General features: G+C 35.8%; 1 protein-coding gene across 6 annotated transcripts in view; it reads right to left on the bottom strand.

Annotated features, from left to right (window-relative positions):
• FRYL (FRY like transcription coactivator) overlaps window positions 1-12,493 on the bottom strand; it is a 252,295-nt gene that overhangs the window by 181,989 nt on the left and 57,813 nt on the right. For all 6 annotated transcript variants that reach the window (XM_060110201.1, XM_060110192.1, XM_060110246.1 and 3 more), the window contains exon 3: window positions 5,290-5,421. The gene's annotated coding sequence lies outside the window, so the exon portion shown is untranslated. The remainder of the gene's footprint in view (window positions 1-5,289; window positions 5,422-12,493) is intronic.

Raw genomic sequence — 12,493 nt, 5'->3', positions numbered from 1 at the left:
GGCCCAGCGGCCATGGCTCACAGGCCCAGCCGCTCCACGGCATGTGGAATCTTCCCGGACCGGGGTACGAACCGGTGTCCCCTGCATCGGCAGGCGGATTCTTAACCACTGCACCACCAGGGAAGCCCTACATAATATTTTTAAAACAGAAATTTTAGTTTCTCCTAAGTGTGACCCTATTTTTTTTTTTTTTTTTTTTTTGCGGTATGCGGGCCTCTCACTGTTGTGGCCTCTCCCGTTGCAGAGCACAGACTCCGGACGCGCAGGCCCAGCAGCCATGGCTCACAGGCCCAGCAGCTCCGCGGCATATGGGATCTTCCCAGACCGAGGCACAAACCCGTGCCCCCTGCATCGGCAGGCGGACTCTCAACCACTGCACTACCAGGGAAGCCCTGACCCTATTTTTTAAACTGACAAGAAACAGTGTTAAGGAGAGTACAAAGAAATAGAGATACTGCCCTAGGGAGCTTAAATTGAGAAAATTCTGAAAAGTAACTTGGCACTGTCTATCAAAATTTTAAATGTACACAGAAATTTATACTAAGAAGCAATCATACAAAGGCATAAAGTAATACAATAAATGGATAATAAAGTAATAAAATAAATGGATATTTATTACATAATTACTTTTAATAATTAAAAATTAAAGTCACTCAGTGTTCATCAGTAAGGACTGATTCAATAAATTATTATGTCATACAATGGCATGCATTTTAAAGAGACAGAAAGATGGTTATGATGTATTAAATGAAAAAGCAAGTATCAGAACAGTTTAGATAGTAAATCTCATTTTTAAATTCTATAAGTAAAAATGTATATGTGCATATTAAATATGCATAAAAACAGCTGTAAGAATATATATCAAACTTGCAGAGGATTTACAGAAAATCTCCTTTCTACTAAATATTACATTAATTTATATGAGTAGTTATATATTCCCTATAATAAAAATTCATAATCATACAGAACATTTTAACATTTTTAAGTGTTTTAGTCAAAATTTTAAAGCAGGCATTTTTTTTCATCATCTTCCTAAAGGATTTTCCTTTTTTTTTCCCAACATTTTCTAGTTACCATATGCAAACCTGATTTTTCTCCTGACACATGAGTATCATCCTCTCAAACTTTAAAAGGCATTATATTCAACTTTGTAGAATTATATGAAATAAAGGTAGTGACACAAAATAATCATTATTATATTCAAAGATTTAAAAAAAATATTTCATCCCAAATATTCTTTATCTTTAGAGCAAAAGAATGGGACTTTTTTTTTTAAGTGATTTCTGTAGTGATAGATAAAACTCAGTATCTTGTTTTTCACGTATATACTCTACCGATTGTAAAATAACACTTTTTTCAGTAAGTATAATCCTTCATCATAAAAATATTTTCCAAGATCACTAAACTGTTAACTTTATTAATGGCTTTATCTTGATCTATAGCAATCAATATTTCTCCATGTAAACTCAAAGCAAAATTTTGATACTAAAAAAATTTAGGCCAACTATATATTTACTCTATTTTTAAATTCTTTTTAGTATTTAAACTTGATTTTCAAAATAAAGATTTATGCTCACTAGAATTCATACTTGTAAAAATAATTTTACTTTTCTAAAACAGTTTTTATTAAAGGATTGAAAATACATTTTTACTTTACCTAGTTGCTGATGTTGGTGTTTGTCATAATTACTGTGGCCACTCTCCTCATATACAGTCTTCTCTGATGAAAGCAAACTAAGAGGTTTCAACTTCAGCAATCTTGGACGACTTTCCTGAAAACTCTCTCTAGTGTCCAAAACCACATCTCCCGAATGAATGGGAGGAACAACTCTCTTCAAAAAGTCCATTTTAAGGTTCTTCTACATTACTGGGCCCACGAGCACACAGAAGGGTGCTTGTACCAACTTCCTTGATGAGAAGGTAAGGTCCACTCTTTGTGTCAAAGAGCAAAGAAACGTCATATGAACTTAGGTGGGTCGCCTGCCAGCTGTTTTGAAGCTGATTTTTAGGACATTTGCTGTTCATACTGATAAGAAGTCAAACAGCTACTGACTGTGAAACTGCACTTCATATATACATGTACATGTACAATGGGTGTCAACAGCAATACTGGGACTATAAAATGGTTAGCATCCATCTAGTTTAACATTTAGACTTTGAAAACCTACACTGTGATAATGTTAAGACAAATTTACTTTGGTCTGAGGTGTGTCTTATTTTTAAATACACTGAACAACTTAAATGTGAAACAGTAACTTGTATTCAAAAGATAATTCTTATCATTCTGAAGACTCACTAATAGACCGCAGGAACATCAAGTTTTACAGGAGGTGAAAAGGAGTAATTTAAAACTATACTGTATTATGAACATCCCAATATACTTTTAAACACACACACAAAAACCTCTTCATTATAATCAATCATAAGTATCAACAGTAGCAAAGGAAACCTTGGCATGAATTACTAAAAAAAAAAATTGATAATTTAAAATGTATGAATCTAAGAAAATAAAGTTGAACAGTTTAAAGTATAAATATTTAATAAATAAACCCAGTAATCAACCTTACATAATTTATTTCCAAATAACTGAGCATTCTACTAAATATTTTAAAATAGCAAAAGTAGCTGATCCTACTGCCTTACTACAATCCAGAAGCATGACAAAATGTGCCAGTAAAAGATGCCTACATAAGACTTTGTGAACTTAAATTAATGTCTTTTCTCCCTTCCTTTGCCTGCCCTCTGGTGGGGTTACGAAGTGACAAGAAAGAAATGGAAAAAAAAAAATGGGAACAGATAAGACGTAAACATCCCTAAACTAATCAAATTGATAACTTTGAAGGATACACATTTTAATAATAAAAAAAATCTGATTCACTTAGTGAAACACAAACACAATCTCACTCTTCCAACACTCAATATGAAGAAAATGGTCTACATATATTAAAAGATGAAGCATAAAATTGTCTACACAGATATCAGGGAAAATTGTTATAATATAAAAACAAGGAAATTTCTGGTCTGAATTGTCGAGTTTTTAATCCTTATTCTTCTGCCACATTAATAATGAAGTCAATTATTCTCTATTTCGTTCATTTAAAAGATGTTAAGTAAAAGTCCTTTACACATAAAGCATTAATGTAGTATTAAGGTTCAGAGAAAACTTAGAGGATTTATTAATGCAAATCCTGTCTCATGGAATCCTACAGTAAAAAGGAGAAAAAAAACCCCAACAAGAACTCAAGTAAAGGACTCAAATTTCTTGCCCTAAAGCAGGACTGTACCAACTAGAAAAAAACACTGACTTTTTAAAAAAGTCCTTCTCAAAAAAATAAAATAAAATAATTTAAAAGTCCTTCTCAGAAGTAGATTCTCTCTTAACCCTGGAGCATAAGAGGATTAAAAATTCATATCTGATCAGCCTATTCCCTACACACAGAAAAAACAAACTGGTTAGAACCATAATCCATATCCCTTAATAGCCTAGGAGTTATCACTGTATCTTAGAGGGTTTTTGTTTTTTCCATGTTACCTCATTCATTCTTTTTTTTTTTTTTTTTAATTTATTTGGCTGCATTGGGTCTTAGTTGCAGCACGTGGGATCTTTGTTGCAGCATGCAGGATCTTTCGTTATGGTGCGCAGGCTCTTCTTCGTGGCGCAGGGGCTTCTCTCTAGTTGTGGCGTGAGGGCCCAGTAGTTGCGGCGCACGGGCTTAGTTGCCCCACAGCATGTGGGATCTCAGTTCCCCAAATGAGGGGTCGAACCCACATCCCCTGCACTGGAAGGCGGATTCTTAACCACTGGACCACCAGGGAAGTCCCTCGTTCATTCATTTTTTTTTAACTGAAGGATAACTGACTTACAATATTATACTAGTTTCAGGTTTACAACATAGGAATTTGATATTTTTATAATTATGAAAAGATCACCCTAAGTCTAGTTACCACCTGTCACCATACAAAGTCATTACAATATTACTGACTATATTCCCTATGCTGTACGCTACATCTCCATGACTTATTTATTTTATAATTGGAAATGTGTACCTCTTAATCTCCTTCACCTATCTCACCCATATCGCCAACACCCTCCCTTCTGGCAAGCCCCTGTTTGTTCACTGTATCTGTGAGTCTGTTTCTGTTTTATGTGTGTTCCTTTGTTTTGTTTTTGAGATTCCACATATAAATGAAATCACATGGTATTTGTCTTTCTCTGCCTGACTTACTTCACTTAGCATAATACCCTCTAGATCCATGTTGTTTTTTTGTTTGTTTCCTCTTTACTGATACAGTCTCATATTCTTTAGAACAGGTGTCCCCAGCCCCCGGGCTGCACAGCAGGAAGTGAGCGGCGGGCAAGCAAGTAAAGCTTCACCTGCTGCTCCCCATCATTCCCCATCACTCGCATTACCACCTGAACCATCCCCGCCCCCCATCTGTGGAAAAACTGTCTTCCACGAAACCCGGTCCCTGGTGCCAAAAAGGTTGGGGACTGCTGCTTTAAAACTTATATGTGTGGTTTTCCTCAGGTCCCACTGTAGGTCTTCCTTATCTGTGGAGCCCAGGAACACAGTGGTATGCAACACATGCTGATTATGGAGGACAAGTTACCTTCATGTTTGTCCATGATGTACAAGACAACCATGTATGTCACTGTTAACCTCACTGTTCTAAACCACACTTTCAACTGGAAAAAGGAAGGGCAAGGATTAGGTGTTATAGGAGGGACCACAAGATTTTTCTCAGATTTCCTTCATTCAACAAATATTTGCTGAGCAACTTCTTTAATGGCCTGTGCCCAATGCAAAGGCATTAAGGATATGTCTCCATCCCCAAGAAGCTTAACTCTCACAACTACAAGACTCCCTTGTCTCAGTTGGCTAAGGCTTTGTTGAGCCTACATTACACTTCAATTTCCTCTGCCCAATAACCTCCTCTCTTTATAGGTTGCTGATCCCTAATAAACATCCCGGAAGCCAAACTCCCTTCCAGCATCAGTTTTTGGAGGACCCACCCTGAGACATACAGCAAGAGGGAAAGCAGGGCACTCCAGTATCTGTTACTAGCTGAATCTATGCTGAATCTATAACAGGGAAATACCATAAAGCCTTGTTTGCATGTTGATATTTCTAAGATCTTTGGTTGATCATCACAACCTTGAACTCTTGGTATAAGAGTTACAGGACTGAGAAATTATAATAAAGGCTAGTCACTCAAAGACAGAATTTAAAAATCTTTTTAGACCTCATGGTCACTATTTAGCCTTTAGAATATTTATTATCATCTTACCGTAGAATTCAAGACAGTAATTTCTTGGTGGTAAGTTGGATCATCTAATCCTGGCTGTGGGACTCTTGAGCAGTTCTGAGAATTAAGCATTTAGGTGTGAATCATCCAAGATTCAAATAAATGGCTTCAGCTCTGAAGAAAAACAAAACATGAGATTGACACATTAGATATGTTTATAAAAAGTACATCTGTGTGTGACTCATATCTACCCTTACTTCTGAATATATTATATTGCAGTGTCACCTGGTGCTACAGTTATTCTCTTTCAATTAATGTTGCATTACACTTTTTTCTAACATTTTATTATGAAAAACTTCAAACTAATGCAAAATTATTAAGACTAGTATAATGAACCCACAATTGTTAACTCACAGCAAGTCATGTTGCATTTATATTTTCATACCCCCGCCCAACTCCCACCACTCTGGATCATTCTGAAGCAAATTCCAGGCATTATACCACTTCATCTGTAGATAACTCTGTATGTATCTCTCTAAGACAAAGATTTGTTTTTTAAACATAAGGCAGTATCATTATAATATCTACAATAAATTCAAAATAATTTCTTTACAACATCAACTACCAATCAGTGCTCAAATTTCCCCAACTTTCCCATAAGTGTTTTTTTAAACAGTTTGTTCTAATCCAGATCTAAACAAAATCCATACAGGCAATTGTTACTGTCTCTCTTAAATCCCTTTTAATCTATAGTTTTTTTCCTTTCTTCTCTTTGCAGTGACAAGCCATGATGCTTTTACTAGGCTATGACTGAATTAATACATTAATACCTTAACTGTTCAATAATACATTAAATCCATTTTCATTTTATTCACTAAATTAATCAGATTTGCAAAACAGTTCATATACCCACTAGGCCTAATATTTATCCCATCTACAGACAGTGTTTAGGATGTATATTTTTCAAAGTCCTATTATAATAACTCTGAGAGGGTCATGGATTGTGAACTACTATACCTTATATGTAATAATTTGATGGCTACTAAGAATGAAACCAATGACCATAGGGAGTTACCCTTTTACCACATATAAGGCCTCACATGTAATCATGCACATTCCATGTTTTTATTACCATGAAAGGTCTGTGCATTTTTCAACAGTTAAATAGGACACATTTTTAATTTGTCATTGAAACTCTAATCAACTTCATTTTAAATCACATCGGTTTCGTACTACTTTTTCTGTTTAATGAATTTAATCCCCAACCCAACAGAAAGAACTACTTGCTGAAATATTAATTTTGTACTTAAAACTTCTTAATCTGAAATTCCTTTAGCCAACTTAGAAAAAAATATAATGATATTTCATTTATTCAGAGGTATAATCAACTAAATCATGACTAAAACCAAATCTTTGAAGCCCCAAAACTGGTAAATATGAACAAAATAGTAACTTAGATGCACTTGTTCATAATCAGATATCATTCAGACTTATGGAATTTTTGACTGCCCCACCAAATATTTCTGAATCTATTAACAAGAAGATATCTACAATTCTGCCATAACTTTTTATCCTTTATTTTATATAAGGTTAATGGAATTATTTCTCCCTCAAAGCAAATAAAGATTATCTGACAAATAGCATACCATTTCTTGTACATAGTGAACAGAGCACAGTCATGTACTGGTGTGTATTTAATGAAATTTAAACTATTTTTCACTTTGTCTTCTAGGACAAATCACAAAACCAAGTACTGCTGGAGGACAAAGCAGTTTTAGGAACACTGCAAAAATTGCATCTAGGATTGATTTGTACTACCATGTCTACGTCTTTCTTTTTGCTTCATTTTTGAATATCCTTCTGCTCAGACACAGCAAAGGCTAATGCCATGCTTTTTATATACGTTTTCTCTTCTTATAACCACACTGTCAGAGCACTGTCATTTTAAGACCTCGCAATGTTTGCCTAGAATTTTTAATACCTCTCTAGTAGAGATACAGCCTTCCTATTTTCCACTTTCACTTTTGATAAAATAAACAAACTTTTGTCTTTAGTTACCCTGGAAAATATTTGGTTTATACTTCCCTGGCTTTCTTTATAGGTTATAATCATTTTTAGCAGGGATGGGTTTTTGTTTTCGTATTGTTTGGGTGTGGTTTGGGTTGTTGGTTCTTTGGGGGTTTTTTTTTCCTTTTTTCCTATCAATTGCACTTCCACCTTGTCTCCATATATATCATCTAACATGGAACTCATTTTTATTTTTCATTTCCCTTGATTAATTTGGAGAATATTTTATCTACAAGAAGAGTAATTTTTATTGCCATTTTTATACTACTGCTTTTGAGATGGTCAAGGTCAGAGAGGTTAGGTAACTGTGGTCACAGTATACACATGACCAAGCCTGTTGTTTCTTATTTTAAAAGAAAAAAGTCATATAAACAAGAGTGACTTGAGGAGGTCAGTTGGTGTTTGACAACACTGAAGATAAGACTGTAAATAGTCAAACAGCACAAGCTTTACAGGACCAAGGCTTTAAACCTTCAGCAAGACTAATGATCTAGAAGCTTCCACGTGTAATAAATAAAGAGAACAGTGGCCCAGCTCTGGGGCTTGGGAGGATTCTTAGGTCAAATGAGGTCCTTCAGGGACAACCCTGCTTCGCTTCAGTCTAGAAAGTAAAAGAGAAAGTTGAATGGGTGCTCAGATAACACATTAACCTCATTTCCTTTCTGAAAAGAATTACGAGAATAATAAAGAACAGAAATGCCACAAATCTAATGTATCCTAATTGTAGTAAGACGTGACATAAAAGTCTCTGATATACATTGATACAGAAAATGATAATCTCAAGCAGAGTAGAAATTAAGAATAAATGAATCTCAGTGATGTTCATTATAAGTACTCTCAATACTTACAGACTTGGAATACTTCATAATTTGAAAAGGAAAACAGGAAGTTATGGTGCCTAGCACAAGGTAGATTTGAGCTCAACATAATAAAAAGAAAAAATTACTATATAATTCATTTTTAAAAGCTTCTTCATAAAGAAATAGAGTTCCTACTCACTGAGTTTTTAGGCAAACATTGTTAGAAATGCTATAGAAAGGGTTACACCACTGGGTCAAAAGATTAAGCTAAATTACTTAACAGATTCCAACTTGAAACTCTAAATTTCACTTCAAAATGTATTCTGTACTTATACTTGAATAATGGAATGTGTGGTGACCTAATGATTCAATCATATTTCAACTAAAGAAAGAAACCACATTGCAAAATATGAAATCTATAAGGGAAAATTCCTGCCCTTCTATTGAAAGTATTCTGGGAATATTGGAAGGCCTCTTAAAATGATGCAATGATTTTTTAATAAATTAGAATAATCATAGCTCCTATTTGTAACAGCAAAATAAGTGTGGAAAATGTAAAATGCAATGACTTTTTAAATCTGCTGAAGATTATGGAAAATGTGAAAAATCTATTCACGAAGACTCAAATGCAGGCAGCAAATAATTACTCAGATTATCTTTTCTGTCTGGCTGGCAAAAGTCATTAAGATAAAGAATTTACAGTCATCCCTTTAATTAAGAAAGAAAATTAATGATTCATAAATTAACACTGGTTCCATCACACTTCAATTTTTAGAAATTCACTTTTTCTCTTATTTTAGAAATGTTATAATTTTTACAATTTTTAAAACAAACCTGCACTTTAATCTTTTGTCATTCTTTTAACCTTCTACCAAATTTCAATTTTAAGAAGTATGGAAACTTATGATGCTGACTAATGCAATCACAGATTACACTATATCACCTGCTAAAAATGCCGTATAATGGTACTGAGCTAGAATAATTGGGCTTCACTGCAAAACTCTAAATCTCTTGCTGATAAAGCAATGTTCTCTGCACGTAAATTTTTCAACATTTTGTTGATTTTACATTTTTAGCCACAATAGCAGTTACTGCCATACCACTTGGTTTAATGAAAACAATTAGGAAAATTTTCCATTCTCAAATTTAAGGGGAAGTTTTTCTATAACAATTTAATTCACTGAATCAAATGAAAACAGCGCCAAAGTATATTTTCTAATAGACTGATGAATGAATATGTATTGTTTAGAACAATTTTTCTGTTACATTTCTACAGCATTACATTTATAGTATTTCTAACCCATTCTACAGCATTTCTGTTGGCACAGAAAAAACAGGAATTCAACCACAAAATTATCATACAAATGCCCTACCTACTCATCTAGACTTACAAAAAGAAAAATTTCGGACAAATATAGAAACAGCCAAGTAAGACATCAACCTCACTAAATCTGGAATTTTCTTCTATCCCTAATTTCTAAAAATCCATTGCTGTATCTATGCCACACATAAATTTACAAAAATCATACCTTTAACAAATATTTATTGAGCAGAACTATGTGCCAAGAACCAGGGACAGAGGAGTGAACAGAAAAGACAAAAGTCCCTAGCCTCACAGAGCTTACCTTCAAGTAGGAGCTTGAATTTTGATTTTGAATTTTTTTGAAGTCATCCTTTTGAGAATCTGAAAAAAGTTTTGGAGGCCTCTCCTTCCAAAATGCACATATACCTAATTTGGCAGGGTTATGAACCTTTATAATCCAATCATTAATTATGGATTAAAAACCTGAAAAAATCCTCCTTATGCTTATTTTCTATGTCTACCATTTATAGTTGAGAGTTTCATAATTTTACTATTCATAGTATAAAGAAGTAGTACAGTCATCCCTCAGTATCCAGAGGGTATTGGTTCCAGGACTCTTTGTGGAAACCAAAATCATCAGATGCTCAAGTCCCTTATATAAAAGTGTGTAGTATTTGCATATAACCCACTCAAATCCTCCCATATGCTTTAAATCCTCTCTAGATTACTTATAATACCTAATACAATGTAAACGCTATGTAAATAGTTGTATATACAATGTTAATGCTGTGGGAAGCAGCAAATTCAAGTTTTGTTTTTTGGAACTTTCTGGAATTTTTTTCTAAATATTTTTGATCCAAGGTTAGTTGAATCTGTGGATGTGGAAGACTCAGATACAGAGGACCGACTGTACTTTTTTCTTCCCCATTAAAATACTTAAGGCAAGATGACATGATACTATGCATAGAGAATCCTAAAGATGCTACCAGAAAACTACTAGAGCTAATCAATGAATTTGGTAAAGTAGCAGGATGCAAAATTAATGCACAGAAATCTCTGGCATTCCTATATACTAATGATGAAAAATCTGAAAGTGAAATCAAGAAAACACTCCCATTTACCATTGCAACAAAAAGAATAAAATACCTAGGAATAAACCTACCTAAGGAGACAAAAGACCTGTATGCAGAAAATTATAAGACACTGATGAAAGAAATTAAAGATGATACAAATAGATGGAGAGATATACCATGTTCTTGGATTGGAAGAAGCAACATTGTGAAAATGACTCTACTACCCAAAGCAATCTACAGGTTCAATGCAATCCCTATCAAACTACCATTGGCATTTTTCACAGAACTAGAACAAAAAAATTTAACAACTTGTATGGAAACACAAAAGACCCCAAATAGCCAAAGCAATCTTGAGAACGAAAAATGGAGCTGGAGGAGTCAGGCTCCCTGACTTCAGACTATACTACAAAGCTACAGTAATCAAGACAGTATGGTACTGGCCCAGAAACAGAAAGATAAATCAATGGAACAGGATAGAAAGCCCAGAGATAAACCCACGCACATATGGTCACCTTATCTTTGATAAAGGAGGCAGGAATGTACAGTGGAGAAAGGACAGCCTCTTCAATAAGTGGTGCTGGGAAAACTGGACAGGGACATGTAAAAGTATGAGATTAGATCACTCCCTAACACCATACACAAAAATAAGCTCGAAATGGATCAAAGACCTAAATGTAAGGCCAGAAACTATTAAACTCTTAGAGGAAAACATAGGCAGAACACTCTATGACATAAATCACAGCAAGGGGCTTCCCTGGTGGCGCAGTGGTTGAGAGTCTGCCTGCCGATGCAGGGGACACGGGTTCGTGCCCCAGTCCGGGAAGATCCCACATGCCACGGAGCGGCTGGGCCCGTGAGCTGTGGCCACTGAGCCTGCGCGTCCGCAGCCTGTGCTCCGCAACGGGAGAGGCCACAACAGTGAGAGGCCCACGTACCACAAAAAAAAAAAAAAAAAAAAAAAAAAAATCACAGCAAGATCCTTTTGGACCCACCTCCTAGAGAAATGGAAATAAAGACAAAAATAAACACATGGGACCTAATGAAACTTAAAAGCTTTTGCACAGCAAAGGAAACCATAAACAAGACCAAACAACAAGCCTCAGAATGGGAGAAAATATTTGCAAATGAAGCAACTGACAAAGGATTTATCTCCAAAATTTACAAGCAGCTCATGCAGCTCAATAACAAAAAAACAAACAACCCAATCCAAAAATGGGCAGAAGACCTAAATAGACATTTCTCCACAGAAGATATATAGACTGCGAACAAACACATGAAAGAAAGCTCAACACCTTTAATGATTAGAGAAATGCAAATCAAAACTACAATGAGATATCATCTCACACCAGTCAGAATGGCCATCATCAAAAAATCTAGAAACAATAAATGCTGGAGAGGGTGTGGAAAAAAGGGAACACTCTTGCACTGCTGGTGGGAATGTGAATTGGTACAGCCACTATTGAGAACAGTATGGAGGTTCCTTTAAAAACTACAAATACACCTACCATATGACCCAGCAATCCCACTACTAGGCATATACCCTGAGAAAACCATAATTCAAAAAGAGTCATGTGGGGCTTCCCTGGTGGCACAGTGGTTGGGAGTCCGCCTGCCGATGCAGGGGATGTGGGTTCGTGCTCCGGTCCGGGAAGATCCCACATGCCGCGGAGAGGCTGGGCCCGTGAGCCATGGCCGCTGGGCCTGCGCATCCGGAACCTGTGCTCCACAGCAGGAGAGGCCATGACAGTGAGAGGCCCGCGTACTGCCCCCCCCAAAAAAAGAGTCATGTACCAAAATGTTCATTGCAGCCCTATTTACAATAGCCCAGAGATGGAAACAACCTAAGTGTCCATCATCGGATTAATGGATAAAGAAGATGTGGCACATATACACAATGGAATATTACTCAGCCATAAAAAGAAACGAAATTGGGGCTTCCCTGGTGGCGCAGTGGTTGAGAGTCCGCCTGCCGATGCAGGGGACGCGGGTTCGTGCCCCAGTCC

This window comes from Mesoplodon densirostris, chromosome 1, assembly GCF_025265405.1.
Source record: "Mesoplodon densirostris isolate mMesDen1 chromosome 1, mMesDen1 primary haplotype, whole genome shotgun sequence".
In the NCBI taxonomy this organism is placed as follows: domain Eukaryota; kingdom Metazoa; phylum Chordata; class Mammalia; order Artiodactyla; family Ziphiidae; genus Mesoplodon; species Mesoplodon densirostris.
Note: the sequence above shows the minus strand (reverse complement) of the source record. Positions and strands in the feature narration are given on the sequence as shown.